Source organism: Acomys minous (assembly GCF_964271855.1).
Source record: "Acomys minous genome assembly, chromosome: 17".
NCBI classification, from domain to species: domain Eukaryota; kingdom Metazoa; phylum Chordata; class Mammalia; order Rodentia; family Muridae; genus Acomys; species Acomys minous.
The window spans coordinates 55,012,788-55,029,180 of record NC_140500.1 but is presented as its reverse complement, the minus strand read 5'-3'; the positions used below and the strand labels follow the sequence as shown (position 1 = coordinate 55,029,180).

Here is a 16,393-nt window from a genome sequence, read left to right as displayed (position 1 = left end):
GAGGAAGCCTGTCACTGGGGGAGGTCTGCGAGAGGCAATAGCCTTGCCTCACTTCCTGTTCACTCTTTCTGCTTCTTGATGATGAAGATGTGATCTCTCAGCTCCCTACCCCCACTCCCCTTCCTCCATGCCTTCTCTGCTTTTATGGACTCTCCCTCTGGAACCATAAGCCACAAAAAGTTGTCTTGGTTATGGTGTTTTATCATAGCAAAAGAAAAGTAGCTAATACAATGTGTTAGATGTGCATAAATATCGGAAAGGCCACGCTCCTGTAAAAACTTGTTTAGCTGAAAGGAAGTTGTGAATCTTTAGGCTTTATCAAATTATTTTAATGATGTAAGCCTTTTTTTTTTAAAGATGCAATCAATTCTATAACATAAATCTGTATGTTCACCAAGAGCACAGCAACCATGAAAATCTGGGCCATGCATAGGTCCAGCATGAAGGTCTAAGCATGAAGTATAGGCACAAGGTGTGAACGGTTTCACCATGTGATCACTCAGTGCAGCTTTCCACTACTGTGACAAAATATCTGACGTGGTCATCTTAACAGAAGGAAAGGTTTGTTCTGGCTCACTGTTGTAGGATCATGGTTGTGGGCCTATTATAACACAGTCCATTCTGGAAGACGCACATAGAATAGACCTGTTCACCCGTGCTTGGTGTGAGCCAGGAGGACAGGAGGGGTAGAGTCTCAGTATCTCCTCCAAGGGCAACGCCCCCCCCATAAACTAGCTACACCCCACTAGGCTCCGACTCTTAAAGGTCCTTCCACCTTCCAGTAGCACCCCACGGTGTCAGCCAAACCTTCAGCAGAGGAACCCTTGGGGGACACTACAGATCTAAGCTGTAGCACGGCACCTGTGGTTTAAATTTGGAAAGGTTAGCCAAGGGATGACAGTTCAGCAGCCCCTGGAGCATCTATTTGTGGACTTTTTTAATGCTTTCAACACTAGCCTCATCGGGGGAGACAAATTTCTCACTGTTCTCACATTATAGACACTGGTGCCGAGGTCAAAGTGTAGAAGCAAACCCCAATCTTCAGAGAATTACATCCTTCTAAAGGGAAAACTGGGAAGACAAAATCACTAAATCCTGGGAAACTGCTAGTTTCCAATAAGGAGAAGAAGGCTGGGGTTGTGTAAAGGACACACTTGTGGCCATACAACTGCACAGGATCTCACTTTAGGCTAGAGCAATCTGTTGCTCTCCAGGAAGAACAGTGTTTATTTCTTCTATGCTCACAGTCCAAATGTTGATTAGATTTAGGTCCATGTGCAGTTTAGGATGCTGTACTTCACAGGATAGATTTTAAAGCTGTAGATTTATCCATGAGAAGCCCGTAAGGCCTTGGACCTACCCAGTCTGAGTAATGACTTCTGCATTGTGGCATTGGAACGGTAGCTGACTCTTCCTGTCTGTTCTTCCTCGAAGCCACTGGTCTCTTTTTCACAGTTGCAGCTGTTTTACTGACCTTATTTTGTCACTGGGAATGTGCTCTGTCAGCTGTGGAAAACAAAGCAAAAAAAAAAAAAAAAAAACAACAACAAGAAAAAAAGGCAAAATCTAATCATTGCATACATCTATTTAAGCATAACAGTCATGCAGGGCTTCTACATTAAAAATCCTCCATCACATGTTTCAAAGCCAAAGTGCACCACGTTTTCCAAAATACTTATATAAAGCTTGAGGGAAACATTATCAGGCATGCATGAACTCAGCAAGCAGATGGTCCCTAATCCAGATGTGGGGAGAGGCAATAGTGTTTTCCAAGTTAATCAGATTTTCACAAACAGTAAACATGGTGACTGAAGGTTCTGAGTCAACAAAAGGATCCAGAGCAGCGTCTGAACATGATCCAGGAATAGAAGAAGGCCAGTGTAAGGGATGGGTAAAGACTTGAGCCATAGACATTTATTTTAAAAAGCCTGTATTGTGCCCAGCGTTACGTGTGATGGATGGTTAATGCTAGTCATTGTGTTAAACCTTGAGTCCAAATTTGGCTGGCCACAGCAGGTGCCCAGAATGTTCCCGGGAGCTTTTCTGATTTCCTACCTGGATCATGGCCTTTTATTTTTATTTTTAACCTCCACTGATGGTTGGGAGGCCTATATGATTTATTGCCACTTTGAATGCAGGAGACTAATAGTTATAAGAAACCTTTCTGCTGCAAATTGCTTCTCCTTCCTTAGGGAATGTGTTACCAATGCAGTTCACCCTGGCAGTCATTCTGGAAACTCTAATTCCTCCTGCATCTGATTTTATTAAGGTGTAAATATTTTTAGTAATATATTAATAATTTGAGATTCCTTTAAGTTCTTCAGTTTGTTTGTTTGCTTGTTTGTTTGTTTTGGTCCAATGGCCGTTTTGGAACTCTAGTGTCTGAGGAAGGGTTCAGAATCAGTAGACGATGAATAGACTGTGACCTCAAACGAGACTGGCTCTCAGACACTGGCTGATGGCAAAATGGAGAAAGTAGGAGCCTAGGTCGTGAGACTCTGTTCTAGAGGAGCTCAAAAGTAGAAGGGAGATAATTTTTTATTTGTTTATATCATTACTAGTTGTGTGTAGTTGCATGTTTCTACATGTGATAGGTACACGTGAGTGCAGGTGAGTGGAAGACAGAGGTGTCAGATCTCTTGAATCTGAAATTACAGACAGTTGCGAGCCATCCAGCATGGATGCTGGGAACCAAGCTGCAAGAGTAGTCGATGTGCCTAACTGCAGAGGCATCTCTCCAGCCCTGGCAATTTAATTATGATTGACTGACATGATGAGATAGATTTGAGATCCCCTCTTGCTTCTGTGTGCCTTCACACATCCTGCAGACTTCCAGCCAGTCACCATAAGCAACTGCTGGTATTAGATTTAACCGCCAGCACAACTAACTAGTGAGTGGTCAGAACATCCGAGGCAGTGGCCTTCAGACACTGGATAGTGAGTAGCTGAAGGCCGTGACCTCTGAACCCAGGCAACGCTCACAGCAGATTCAAGATCTACCTTGCTTTCTGCTTTAAGACTACCTCTGAACCATGATGTAGTAAAGTTTAGCCTAAGTCTCCTGGGCAGAGGAAACAAGGTAGTCTGTGGCTGCTAAGACAGAGAAGTTTGTGTGTCAGTGCATGAAAGGAAGGCAAAGAAACCATCCCTTAATGCTAGGTAAGAGTTCCCTTCCTGTGCCCAGCCAGGCCCTACACTGAACATGCGTGCTCAGGACCACAATACCACAAGGCTCCTGGGCAACAGAGATTTCAGAAGTCACTCAACCACATGCCAGTGACCTAGGTAGCCATGTATGACACCCAGTGAAAGCCCCAGAGATAGCATTTGTTACGTAGGAGTAAGAATCATGCCGTAGATTAAGGCTCCATGGTGAGAAACACTGAAGGAGACCTATGGGGAAACAAAACCTCAGTGAACTCACAGTGGTACAGCAAGCTCCCTGCAGAACTCAGCACTCTCCAGAGGAAGGTAACACAATCTAGAATCCGCTAGGGTATTAGGGCTCACAAGTGGCCAACGTATATTACAAAATGGTTTCTGTACTTGAAGGAGAAAACTACGTTTATCATCAAAGAAGAAGACAAGTTATTTTGTTCTGTTTTGTTAAGGCAGACCCAGCAAAGAGCTACATGTTGGGATCAGCACTTGGAGCTTTAGGTGCTAGGGAGGGAGCTCAGTCAATAAAGTGCTTTCCATGTGAACATGAGGACCTGAGTTGGAGCCTCCAGAACCCATATAAAAATGCTAGGTGTTCAGTGTGCACCAGGGAGAGTCCCTGCAGCTTGCTGGCCAGCCAGTCTGTATCCAAGATGGCCAAGCTTCAGGTTCAGTAGGAGTCCCTGGTTTTTGTTTTTGTTTTTGTTTTTTTAAAATTAGGTGGCGAGCTATTGAGGAAGACATGCCACATTGGCCTCTGGACTCCACGTACATGTATACGCAGGCAATAAACATAGCAAAACCGAAACTAAACAAAATATGATCTAGGAAGATGGCCCAGTGGGTAAAGAGTCTTGCTTTAAGCTTGATGAGTCCAGTTAGATCTCTGGAGCCCACAAGGCAGAAGGAGAGGACCAAATAAGTCCTCTGACCTCTGACCACATGCTCACTCATAAAATAACAAGCAAATAAACAAATGCAAAAAAGAGTTGACGTTTGGCCTTCACACAAAAACACGCATACTGCCTCTATATACACGCACACACACACATCCATGTACACAAACAGAAGAGCCTTAAAATAATTGCTATAAATATGTTAAATGTTTAAACATATAAATATGTTAAGTAGTCAGATCTCTGGGAGTTCAAGGTCAGCCTGGTTTACCTACCTAGTTCTAGGCCAGCCAGGGCTTGATAGTGAGACCCTGTCTCAGGCAGGCAAAGCAAAGCAAAAAGCCCAAAAACATGTTAAAGTTGGGTCCAGAGAGACTGTTCAGTGGTTAAGAACATTGGCTGTTCTTTTAGAGGACTTGAGTCTGATTCCCAGCACCCACAGGGCTGTAACCCCAGTTCCAGAGGATGTAACTCTGTACTTGCCTCCACAGGCACCAGGCACACGTGTGGTGTACAGGCATACATGATAGCAAACACTTAAAATAATAAACATTTTAAAATATTAACTTGGTTTAAAAAAATTGGGGAAATGAACACTATAAAAAACCAATTAGAAATTGAAAACTATCTCATCAGTTGTGATTAGCAGGCTAGACTCAAGAAGTGAAAAAGATAATGAACACTGTGGTGGTTTGAGTTAAAATGGCCCCCGTTGGTCCATAGGGCGTGACACTATTAGGAGGTGTAGCCTTGTTGAAGTATGTGTGGCTTTGTTGGATCAAGTTGTAGAACTCTCAGCTCCTTCTCCACAACCGCATCTGCCTGTATGCCACCATGGTTCCCACCATGACGATGATGATAATGAACTAAACCTCTCAAGCTGTGAGCCAGCCCTGTAATGGAAGTTTTGGTTTCTTTGTAAACTCAGTTGTGTTATGTAAATATGTTTTTTTGTTTTAATCCCAAGTGTGGGATTTCAGTTTGAGCTTTAGTTTGTCCACAGCTGTTACCTGTCTCATATGGGACATGGCTTTTGCCAGTTGGTAAGGCCTTCCTCATGGGGCAAGGAGAGGGGCGTGGTCTAAGGCTCTGAGAGCCCAGAGAGAGCACGGTGTGGTGTGCGCTGTTGGCATGTGGTGTGTAGCAGTTTGGAGAAACTAGGGACTAATGGTGCGGCGGTTTGGAGAAGATGGAGAGAAACACTTGCGGTGCAGCAGCTTGGAGGAGACTGCTGGCTGTGTCTGCTGTTGATGGAGATTGGTACAGCCCCAAAGACCCTTCAACCTAAACAACTGGAGAAGTAAAGGGCCCCTCTCTCCCCTCTAACTTTCTCCTATGTAGTGTTGGGAGGTTGAGGCCTAAACACCCCAAATAAAGTAGAGTTTAAAAAAAAAAAGAGTTCTACACAGTCCCAATTAAATGTTTTTCCTTATAAAAGTCTCTGTGGTCATGGCCTTTCTTCACAGCAATGGAAGCACAATAACAGATTACATAAACTACCCATAGGAAGCATAGAAAGGAGGAAGGTTTTTTTTTTAATGGCCAATGATATGAGACTAATTTGATATCAAATTAGTAGTTAATTATTTTTTTCTTGAAGGAACACAAGTTACTCTTTTTCTAGAAGGAAAAGATAAAGAATGAGAGAAAAGAAATATTTGAAAGAAATAATAATGGCCAGATATTTTTCTAAAACTGACAGAAGACACCAACCCGTAGGTCAAAAGAAGAACCCAGAGTTCTCCAAGAAGGCTCACAGTGAGGACCTGGGTATGCCTGAGCATGCCATACTAAACACTAAATAAAACAGGAAAATCTCATTTTATTAGTTTTAGATTTATTTTATTGTATGTCGTGTGTATGGGTGTTTTGCCTCCATGTATATATGTGTACCACATGTATGTACCTGGTGCCACAGAGGCCAAAAAACACTAAACTCCCTTGGGCTTGGAGTTTTGGATGGCTATGAGTTACCATGTGGGTGCTGGGAACGGAACCCAGGTCACTAGCAAGTGCTCTCAACCCCGGAGCCACCTCTCCAGCCCTAAGAGGGAAATCTTAAACACAGGCAGAAAAGATGACCTTCAGGGAAACCATAAAAAGTAGTAAAAATAATAAAAGTAGTAATAGATGGCGTGGGAGACCGACTAGCGGGTAAGCATGCTTTCCGTGCAAATTGACCTGAGTTAAATACCTGAAAGCCATGCTTTTATGTTCTTGTCTAAAAGACATAGTGTGATCTTGTCTGTGCCTGGCATGTTGTGCTCTTCTTGCTTAGCCTTGAACTGTGGCAATTCAAAGCATCCTGTCGGACAGGAGGATGCCAGAAGCTCACGGCTAGCAAGCACAAAACAAGCAGTGGGGTCTTTTCCTGTTCCCTGATACTAATAAGCTGAGTCTGAGTCCTCCGTGTGATCATGTTTGCATGGGGGGAACTGTGGGAGCTAGAGGTAGATGAAGTCATCAGGATAGAGCCCTTGTTATGTAAATAATCCTCTTATAAAAGAGAAAGACACATGAGTTCACTCTTCACATGCCAAGGAAGGCTGCGTGAGGCTACAGCGCAGGAATAAGGTCTTCACCAGGGGCCAGATCAGACTGGCATGTGGGATTGTGACACACCAATGCTTGTTTATACCACCCCAGCCTGTTAGAGGTTGCTGGAGGGCCTGAACAGACCCAAGACACAGGTGAGAAGAAATGATTGCACTTAGGAGCCTCTGTCTCTGGGCACAGCCGAGGACTCCTAGAAATGTCAGAAAGTAGGTAAGAAAGATTGGTTTTTAAAAATTACTTGTAAGAATGACTGACCAGTTAAAACAAAATAAGAAAGAATGGATATGTACAAGTAAAATATATGACAAATGTCCTGAGGGTTGGTAAGAGATTAGACAGAAATAACCAGCTATAAGGTTCCTACACCCCAGGTTCTGTGGTAATCATTTTAGGCAGACTGTGACAAGCTGAGGAGACACATGATCCTCAGAGGAACCACCAAGCACAGTGTGAAGAGTTAATACTAAAAATACAACAGAGGAGATAAGCGGGGAGAATTTAAAATGTCCAGTTCAGGAGGAGTCTGGAAAGCAAGAAAGATAAAATGATCTTAAGGAACAATGGAAAACAAATCATAGGATGATAAACTCAAACCTAACCAAAAAGCAGTTAGAAATATATCATCTAAGCCCACTGATGGAAAGATAAATTTTACTGTTTGGATAGAGAAATTATGGTGCACACAAGAAATTCTTCTTAACTGTAAGGATATGGGAAGGTTAAAGGAAAAGGATGGAAAAAGAAATAGTGACATCTAATGAATCTTCTGTCACCTTGCCTGGATTTAGAGTCAGCAGGAGACACACCTCTGGGTTTGTCTGTGAGGGAATTTCCAGAGAGCTTTCCCTGAGGAAGAAAGACTAACCTTGAATGTGGATAACACCATCCCATGGCCTGGAGGCCCAGAATAAGTGAAGAGAAAAAAAGGAAGAAGCCAGCAGAACACATTCATCTTTCTCTGCGTCCTGACAATGTTCCAGCTGCCTCAAGCTCCCATCTCCACGCCTTTCAGCCATGATGGACTATATCCCGTCTTAAACCACAAGTAAAAAACACATTTTATCCTCAGTTTCCCCAGTCAAACAATTTGTCTGACACAAGAAAAGTAACTAAAACGACAGTGATAAAGTTGTTGTGCAGCTGTGTGAATGCTCTTGCTACACTGAGGTAGCTGATGTGGCTGAACCGCCAAAGACAAAAATAAGAAGGAAAGAATACTTTTTTGGGTTTTACTGTTCTGAGTGTGTAAATCCACACTACTTGAAAAATATATCACACAAGAACACAGAGTGCTACCTCACCTGAACAGCTGGTCCTGATGGCAAAGACTCTGGCCAGCGGGCCTGAAGGCATGAGGGCAGGAGAGCTGGCCCTGCCACTTGTCTAACTAGACAAGGAAGGGCGGCAAGCAGGAGAGCTGGCCCCGCCACTCACTGGCTGCAGCACTCTGGAGAGCTAGTCCTGCACCTTCCCTCGTTAGGATAGGCTTGAGTGGTCTGCAGGTGAGCTGACCCTGAAGGCAGGAGAGCTAGCCTTGCCCTTTGGACATGGAGGGACAGAGAGATGAGTGAAATTGGGATGCGTGATGTGAAACTCAAAGAATCAACAAAAAAGTTTTCGTTTTTAAAAAAAAAAATAACACGTTGTGCTCAAAGATCAGTTAAATCCATACTACGTGATTCCCCTCTCAGTAGCAGAACAAGCACCTGGAAAGGAACAAGCATATACATGAGTTAAAGCACAGTACCAGACAGTTTGCCTTAGACTCTTCAGGAATCTTATATCCAGCAAGTGTAGAATGTGCATTCTTTCTAAGTAGATATAATTATCAATGGACTATATTTGAGGTTATAAATAATTTAATAAATATTAGCAATTCAAAATCAGAGTATGTTTCCTGCTCACATGAAAACTAATCTGGAAATCACAAAAAATAAATAAATAGATAAATAAATAAATAAATAGCAGTATGACCCTTGCCAATATTTGGAAATTAATGAATATACTTTTGTTATCATCTATGGATTTAAGCAGAGATTATAAAAGACACTAAAACTTGTTTTTTAACTGGGAAATAATGAAAATATGATGTATCAAAATGTCAAGATCCAACTACAACAGTTCTTGAATTTATAGACTTCAGTATATACCTTAAAAAGGAAGAGCCAACGACTCAATTACAGAGGAGAAAGAGAAAGGAACTCTAAGAATCTTGAAAAAGAAGTATAAAAAAGACAGAAATTGGTGAAATGAGAAATAATTAAACAATTAGAAAAAACAAAAGCAACAGCTCTTTGACAATATTAATAAAATTGACAGCCCTCCTGAGACTGAGCGAGCAGAAGGAGAGGAAAGAGCATGTGTGTGTGTGTGTGAGGAAAGAGCATGTGTGTGTGTGAGAGAAGGGGGAAGCAGAGGGGGAAGGAGATTGAGTGACAGAAATACAAGTGACCAGTTGCCAGCTCTTGAAAAAGGGTATCACCACAGACAATATTCAGGACATCTCATGGACTTTTTGGATATGAAAATATTTTGAGTAAGACATAACTTTTTGAATCTGACAGTAGTAAAAAAATATCCAAGGAGCTATCCTTATTAAATTTATATTCAAATTTTCCCACAAAGAAAACTCTAGGCACAGATGGCTTCCTTGGTGAATTCTACCAATCTTTCAAAGAAGAAAAAAAAACATATGTCAAGTTTACAAATTCATAGATAAAAGTGAAAGACATGTCCCAATTGCATTTTGTGCACCCACTAAACCCCTGCAACAAAACCCCATGACAACTTTTAAAAAACAAACTAAACAACAAAATAAAAAATGAAAACTAAACATCCACTAACAACAAGAAGAGAGGTGGCCTGTGACTTTTGTCTTATGAAGAGAGATGCAAACAATGTGACAAACCTTCAGTAAAACCATAGCAGTAGCTGGAGAGATGCCTTAGCAGTTAATAGTGCGTATCGCTTTTCCAGGGGACCTAAGCTTGGTTCTTAGCACCTACATGGTGGCTCACAATCTACGACTCCAATCCCAGGGGATGTGGTGCCCCCTTCTAGCCTCCATGGGCACCTGCACACACACAGCAGACATAAATTCTCTCTCTCCCTCCTGCACATACACACACATTCTCTCTCTCTCTCTCTCTCTCTCTCTCTCTCTCTCTCTCTCTCTCTCTCTCTCTCTCTCACACACACACACACACACAAAATTTAAAAAAGAAACCAAACCTAGAACATTATGAAAAAAGATTTTATATCAAGACCATGTGAATTTTATTCCAGAGCCAAGACTTTTTTTAATTGTATTCTTTAGAAATCAACCTACCTCATTAATAAAACAAGGAAGAATCCAATTGATTATCTACAAAAAGAAAGCACCTAATAAAACTCAACACTGTTGGTGGGATTCATTCCTTCAACAAATATTAAGCCCCTGTCCAAGTGCCCTCTCCTTCATAGAGCTCACATGCACAAGGAGAGCTGGGGGTGGGGGGACGACACACAGAGAGACCTCTCAGTAAAGAGTGCTGGCTGCTCTTACAAAGGACCCAGGTTCAATACCCAGCACCCACATGTTGGTGCCTAAGCCTCTGCAATCCAGTTCTATAGTATCTGTTACTATCTTCTGACCTCCAAGGGTACTGCACACACAGTAAGTACATGTACATGTGTGCAGGCAAACATTCATACACACACACACACACACACACACACACACACACACACACAATTAAATAAGGAGAACTTTGTTGAAGCAGACAGGAAGAGGCCCTCTGAAGTGACATTTTATCACAGACCTGGTTGATATGAGTGTCATAGCTTCCCATTGCTGCCACAACAAATAAAAACCCATTCAGTGGCAGAACAAAAGCCCAAATAGATTGCCTTGCAAGGTTCAGAAAGCTTGCATGGCTCTCACCAGGACATAGGATTTTAAAGGGATGTTTGGAAAGTTTCATGGGGTCTATTTACTGCACCATTGGGCGACTTGAGTTCATTGAGATTATGGTGCTCAGGTTTCCATTTCTTAGTAACTTCCAACAGAAGGCCATACCATCTTGAAGGGCTGCCATGTTTCTTGACTCACCACCACCACCACCACCACCACCACCACCACCACCACCACCACCACCTTCATCCTCAGTCAGCAACAGTGCACTGAGACCGCAGTTCATCTGAAACCTTCCCAGATCTACACTTGGACTGAAAAAGTCTGCTTCTCCTGCCCTTAAGGACAATGGCCACCCTGGTAATCTAGGATCCTTAACATCATTGTAAGTGTTGAGGCTTTGCTCTGCTGGGGGGAAAGTTCCACAGTGAAAGTGTTACAGCTGCGCTCCGGTAGAGGGAGGTTCCCCAGCAAAAGCTCTGCTCCAGTGAAAGTGTTACTGCTCTGCTCCGAAAGGTATCCTGGCAGTCGGGAGCCAAGGAATACCACAAAGTCACACTACACAAGAAAGCTATTGGGAGGGGAAAACCCAGGAAGTTGTCTGCCTCTGCTTGGGCAAGAAGCAGCAGAGAACTAGGGCAGAACCATAGGGTTTATATAGGGTTTATATAGGGTTTATATAGGGTTTATATAGGGTTTATATAGGGTTTATATAGGTGGGGGTGGGAGTGAGGGGCGGTGCAGAGCCTTACAGACTGGCCTGGGATTGGAGGGATTATATGAACGTCTGTCCTAGGGAAGGGTCACTGGCTCAGTCAGCCACATTGTATGTATCTGTAGAGTATGATGGTTCACATGGAGCCAGGCATAGGTGGCATAGACGTTAAGGTGGACTGACATCTTTGTGTTTCCATGGGATCAGATTAAAGCTGCTGTGTCCTGTGTTACTGAGAGCATGTGGACAATGGAGAGGTGTTTACAGGCTCAACTACGTAAACTCTTGAAGATGAGGCCTTGACAGATGTAATTAAACTAAAAAGTTCTTCAGAGGAGCTCTAACTCAGCATGATGAGTGGGAGCCTTTATAAGAAGGGCTGACTGGGCCAGGCGATGGTGGCGCACGCCTTTAATCCCAGCACTCGGGAGGCAGAGGCAGGTGGATCTCTGTGAGTTTGAGGCCAGCCTGGTCTACAAACACCACAGCCAAGGCTACACAGAGAAACCTTGTTTCGAAAAACAAACAAACAAAAACAAAGAAGGGCTGACTTTACAAGGTGTGGATCACACCCAAGAGATGACAATAAGAGAGTGCAAAGGCTTCTTGATGCTATCTTAAGGTTGTCCTAGCAGCCTGTGCCATCTCTTTTTGTTTTAAATGAAAATCTCAAACGTCCTATGTTATCAATAAAGATTCAGGAGCCAGATGCTGGGGTGAAAACCTGCTAGCTCAAAGAGGCAGAGAAAGCACTGAGCTGACCTTCCTACTCAGCTCTCGCCCTGATGGAAAAGGCCCAAATAGCTCACTAGGTCAGCTGTCAGCCCAGTAGGAAAAGGCCAAGAAACCCAAGGCCAAAGACTAGCTCACTCAAAATACTCTACACTGTAGCTGTATAGTCACTTAGTAATGTCATGTTTTTCCTCCTATCTCTTTTCATGGCTTGATAACTCATTTATTTTTAGTGTTGCATAATATTCTATTGAGTGGATTTACCAGTTTATTTTGATGTCCATGTACTGAAGAGATTCTTAATTTCTTTCAGGTTTGGGTGATTATGAATAAAGACTACAGATTATCTGTAGGGGTGTGTGTGTGTGTGTGTGTGTGTGTGTGTGTGTGTGTGTGTGTGTGTGCAAGTTTTCAATTAATACTGTCAGCACCAGGAAATGTGGCTATTGGGTTTCATGATAAAAGTGTGTTGAGTTCCACGGCCATCAGTAATGGGCAGTGAGTGACCCTGTTGCTCTATTCCTGATCAGCATTTGAGGGTGTCAGTGTTCTGCTATGTGTGTTGGATATTTCAGTTGTTTTAGCTTGTGGTGCTCTAAGAATACCTGTGCTTGTTTGCTCCCTGTTGTAGTTTGAATAAGAGTGGGCCTCTCTAGGCTCATATACTTGAATGCTTAGGGAATGGCTCTATTTGAAAGGATTGGGAGGTGAGGCCTTGTTGGAGGAAGTATGTCTCTAAAGGTGATCTTTGGGATTTCAAAAGGCCATGCCAGGCCGGTGTCTCTCCCTCTCTCTTCCTGCTGCCAGCAGATCCAAAGCCTGCAGAACTCTTTATAGGCTTGAACTTTTTCAATCCTACTTTATTTTGGGTTCTTTAATGCTTATACCTCCCTTCCAACTCACCTACCTTAGATAGAAGAGAAAAGAGGTAAAAGGAAGAGAAGAGATAGACCTTTTTTAGACTCGGTTCCTTGGAGTGATTCCACTGGTGTAGTTGGCAAGATTCCAGTAGACCAGTTAAACAGCAAACCAGCAATTCAGCGAGTGACTGACCACTTGGTGTCATTTGCTCCTGAATATGAACTATAGATTCAGTTTTCAAATATCTACAAAACAGCTTACTGGGATTTTGATTGTGGCTGGATCAAATTTACTGTCAAGATCTTGTAAAGAGTCTTCCTTTCTCATCATTGAACATGTAATATATTTTCATTTATTCAGACCTTTGACATCTTGCATCAGAGACTTATAGTTTACTCACATAGATCTCTCAGATTTTCTTAGATTTTTGTCTTGTGTTTCAGTTGGGCTTGCTACTACTACTAATACTGTGTTTTCATTTTGGAGTCTCAGTAGTTCGTTGTAAGCATTTTGGAAAGCAGTTGACTTTGTGATATGTGACTTTGCTGTAAGCATCTTTTAGTTCTTAGTTTCTTTTCCTGTTACTTTCATAAACTACTCTGTCACAAGAAACTTGAGGAAGAAAGGGTTTATTCTAGTTCACAGCTCAAGAGTACAGTTAGTCCATCCCTGTGGTGAAGCCAAGGAGTCAGGGCTTGAAGCCGCTGCACATTGTGTCTATTGGAAGCAGAGAGAGATAAATGCGTGCATGCTAGTGCTCAGCTCCACTTACACAGTCCAGGATCCCCTGACCAAGGGATGATCTCTCCCACAATTAAGATGGGCCCCACATAATCAAGATAAGCCTTTACAGTCATCCCCAGAGGCCATCTTTAATCTAGACAGTCCCTCGGAGGTGTGCTCAGAGGCCCAGCTTCCCAGGAGATTCTACATTCTGTCACATTGACGAGTAACACTGACAACACAAGCTCCCAGGAGTTTCCCCCATCAATACTTTGAGATACCCTGCATAGATAGTTACCTGAAATTAGAGCTTTGCGTTGTTCCTTCTCTGTCTGTATATGCTTCACTTGCCTTTCCTGTCTTCTATTAGGTAAAAGTTCTAGTACACGATTAAAGAGAATGGTGTGAGAAAGAACAGCTGGGTATGGAAGCTTCTAGTTCCCATTGTGGTGTGTGATCTTAGAGGTATGGTTTTTTTGTTTGTTTGTTTGTTTTGTTTTTTTAGATACCTTTCTATCAATGAAGAAGCTCCTTCTATTTTCTTTTAATTAGGAATGAGACTGGTCATATTATTTTCAATATTGATATGATTGTGTGAGTCTTTTCCAGTATTTACCTCATGTTTTCTAATTGGATGTAGCTTGGACATCCTCCCCACACATAGTTTATACAGCACGTAGTGTAACACTGTGGAAGGAGGGAACTCTTGAGGTAATGAGGTAAAGGGAGTCGGCATGGGCTCCTGCACACGTTACTGGTGGGACTTGTGTCTTTCTTCCCTTGAGTCTGTTTATTAACTGGTGACCTTTCTACCTTGGTTTACCTTAATGAAAAACAGAAGGGTCGCTGGACTGTTTTATTCCAAATTGAAGATTCCATGGTTGCCCTGTAAGGAAGGCCATGTCTTCGTGAGTACATTTTCTCTTACAAGAGAAACTATTTGGGTCACTGGCTATTGTGTTAATGTCATAATAAATAATAATAAAAGCCTCACAGGCTTATAACCATACTGAATTATTTTATTCACAGTTGTCAGTGGCCCAGCCACCTTCTTTTAGGAAAGGGAGTTGATAGCTCTCTGTGGTTTTGTTTTTTGGGATAGGGTTACCTATGTGTAGCCCTGACTGTGCTGGAACTTGCTCTGTAGACAGGCTGGCATGGACACACAGGGGTCCCCTTGCCTCTGCCTCCCAAGTGCTGGGATTAAAGGCGTGCACCACCACCACCACCACCTGGCTGATAGCTCTCTGTCTTAGTTTGCTTTCTTTTCATTTTCTCAATGGAGATTTCTCTTCCTAGATAACTCTAGTTTGTGTCAAATTGACAAAAACTAACCAAGACAACTGAGCTCTTGTCAACTTGACACACCAGTATATTACTATTGAACAAATGCATTTACCTTGCTGTTTATCCACAAGATCTCGTGTTAATATCACAGCGTAAACATAGTATGCCTTTAGAAGTCCTATGGTTTTTAATTTTTCCAACACTTTAGAAGTCCAGATTTTCTTTAAAAATAGTCTTTTTTAAAAGTCCAAAGTCTCTCAACTGTGGTCTGTAAAGAAACAAAAACAAAAAACAAACAAACCAAGTTACACACTTTCTGAACCCGTAGAAGAACCAGGACACGTCCACAATCAAATAAAAATGAAAGCAAAGTCCAACAGTGTAAATAACAATGTTGTGTCCGGCATCTGGCATTCACTCACAACATTCTGGGCTCCAAAGGGCTTGGGTAGCTCCGTTTCTCTCGTTCTGCCATTCACTACATATAACGCTTGTCTCATAGGCTCATGACCGCTCCACTCTACAGCTACTGGTGTCCTTGGCAGTCATCCTGTTGTTATGGCATCTGCAGTATGCTGGGTTCTCCACAGGTTTCGCCTTCACCAATGGCCTCCCGGCCTCTCCTTGGGGACTCTGACCCTGCATTATGGTGCCAAGGCTCAGCTTCTCCCCATAACCCCTTTAATCCTGGGTCTGCAGCCAAGGCTTCGTGTTCAGCAGTGGCCTCTCCTGGATTTCTGAGGTGCCAAGCCTCAGATGCTCTTTCGGACCCCTTCATGCCTTCAAAACCAGGACCATGTGGGAGACTCTTACACATTTACTAAGTTTGGCCATCAGCATGAGATGTGGCCTTGACACCCTCTGGACCACAGCTTTTGTGTGCTGACTCTGAGGAAATATTTCTAAATATTTTGCTTCAGTGATCCTAATGATAGTTAATTCCAGCTGACTTTTGAGCCCCAGCTAACCAGTATCGATCGTCTCAGTAAAGCCAAGGGTTCACTCCAGGGGTTCTGGTCTCTTGTGAATCGCAGCTTATTCTTTAGGCCCAGTTGACCAGAAACCACATATTCTCAACTCAGAACATCACATGAACAGCCCCGGCAGTCTCTGAAGAGCTCTTAAACTTTCCTCTGAAAGTTCACAAGCAAGGCCTCCGTCATCTGCACTGCTCCTCCGGGGTTTAATTTCTATCCTGAGCTAAAGCTTCTTCCCTTCAGGACTTCTTGGCTCTCATGAGAAAAAGTAGTTTGGTTTCTTTACAGTCCAGGGATTTAATGCTTTTGATCTGAGGACTATCTAATCCCTTAAGTGGCCTTGGCTCTCAGCACTTGGGAAGTTAGACACATAGCATCCAGAACCTCATTTCCCCACAGTCTCTCCTCTCTGCCAGCTTTATCCTTAGAAAGGACCCAATTGCTAAAAGTCTGTGGAGGTGGCTTTTGCAGAAGAAACCTCAGCACATCCCAAGGGAGGGAGACAGGACAACAAGATATCATGGATATGCACATGCAAATGAGTGGCATCTGGGCCAGGTACTTCAGAGGACAATAAGTGCCACAGCTTGGATTT

General features: G+C 42.9%; 2 long non-coding RNA genes across 3 annotated transcripts in view; one reads left to right on the top strand and one right to left on the bottom strand.

Moving 5' to 3' along the window:
* LOC311588488 overlaps positions 1–14,000 on the top strand; it is a 40,678-nt gene extending 26,678 nt beyond the window's left edge. Inside the window, exon 3 of the long non-coding RNA XR_014776220.1 lies at positions 13,905–14,000. This is a non-coding gene — a long non-coding RNA (uncharacterized lncRNA). The remainder of the gene's footprint in view (positions 1–13,904) is intronic.
* On the bottom strand, positions 1,311–15,480 carry LOC311588486. Of its 2 annotated transcripts, none has more exons than XR_014776218.1 (5): positions 15,244–15,480; positions 14,934–15,089; positions 14,358–14,420; positions 13,833–13,913; positions 1,311–1,506 (listed from the first exon to the last, which is right to left on the bottom strand). It is a non-coding gene; the product is annotated as an uncharacterized lncRNA (long non-coding RNA). The 2 variants fall into 2 exon arrangements; XR_014776219.1 differs by lacking the exon at positions 1,311–1,506 and adding an exon at positions 13,449–13,528.
* Between the last annotated feature and the right edge of the window lie 913 nt (positions 15,481–16,393).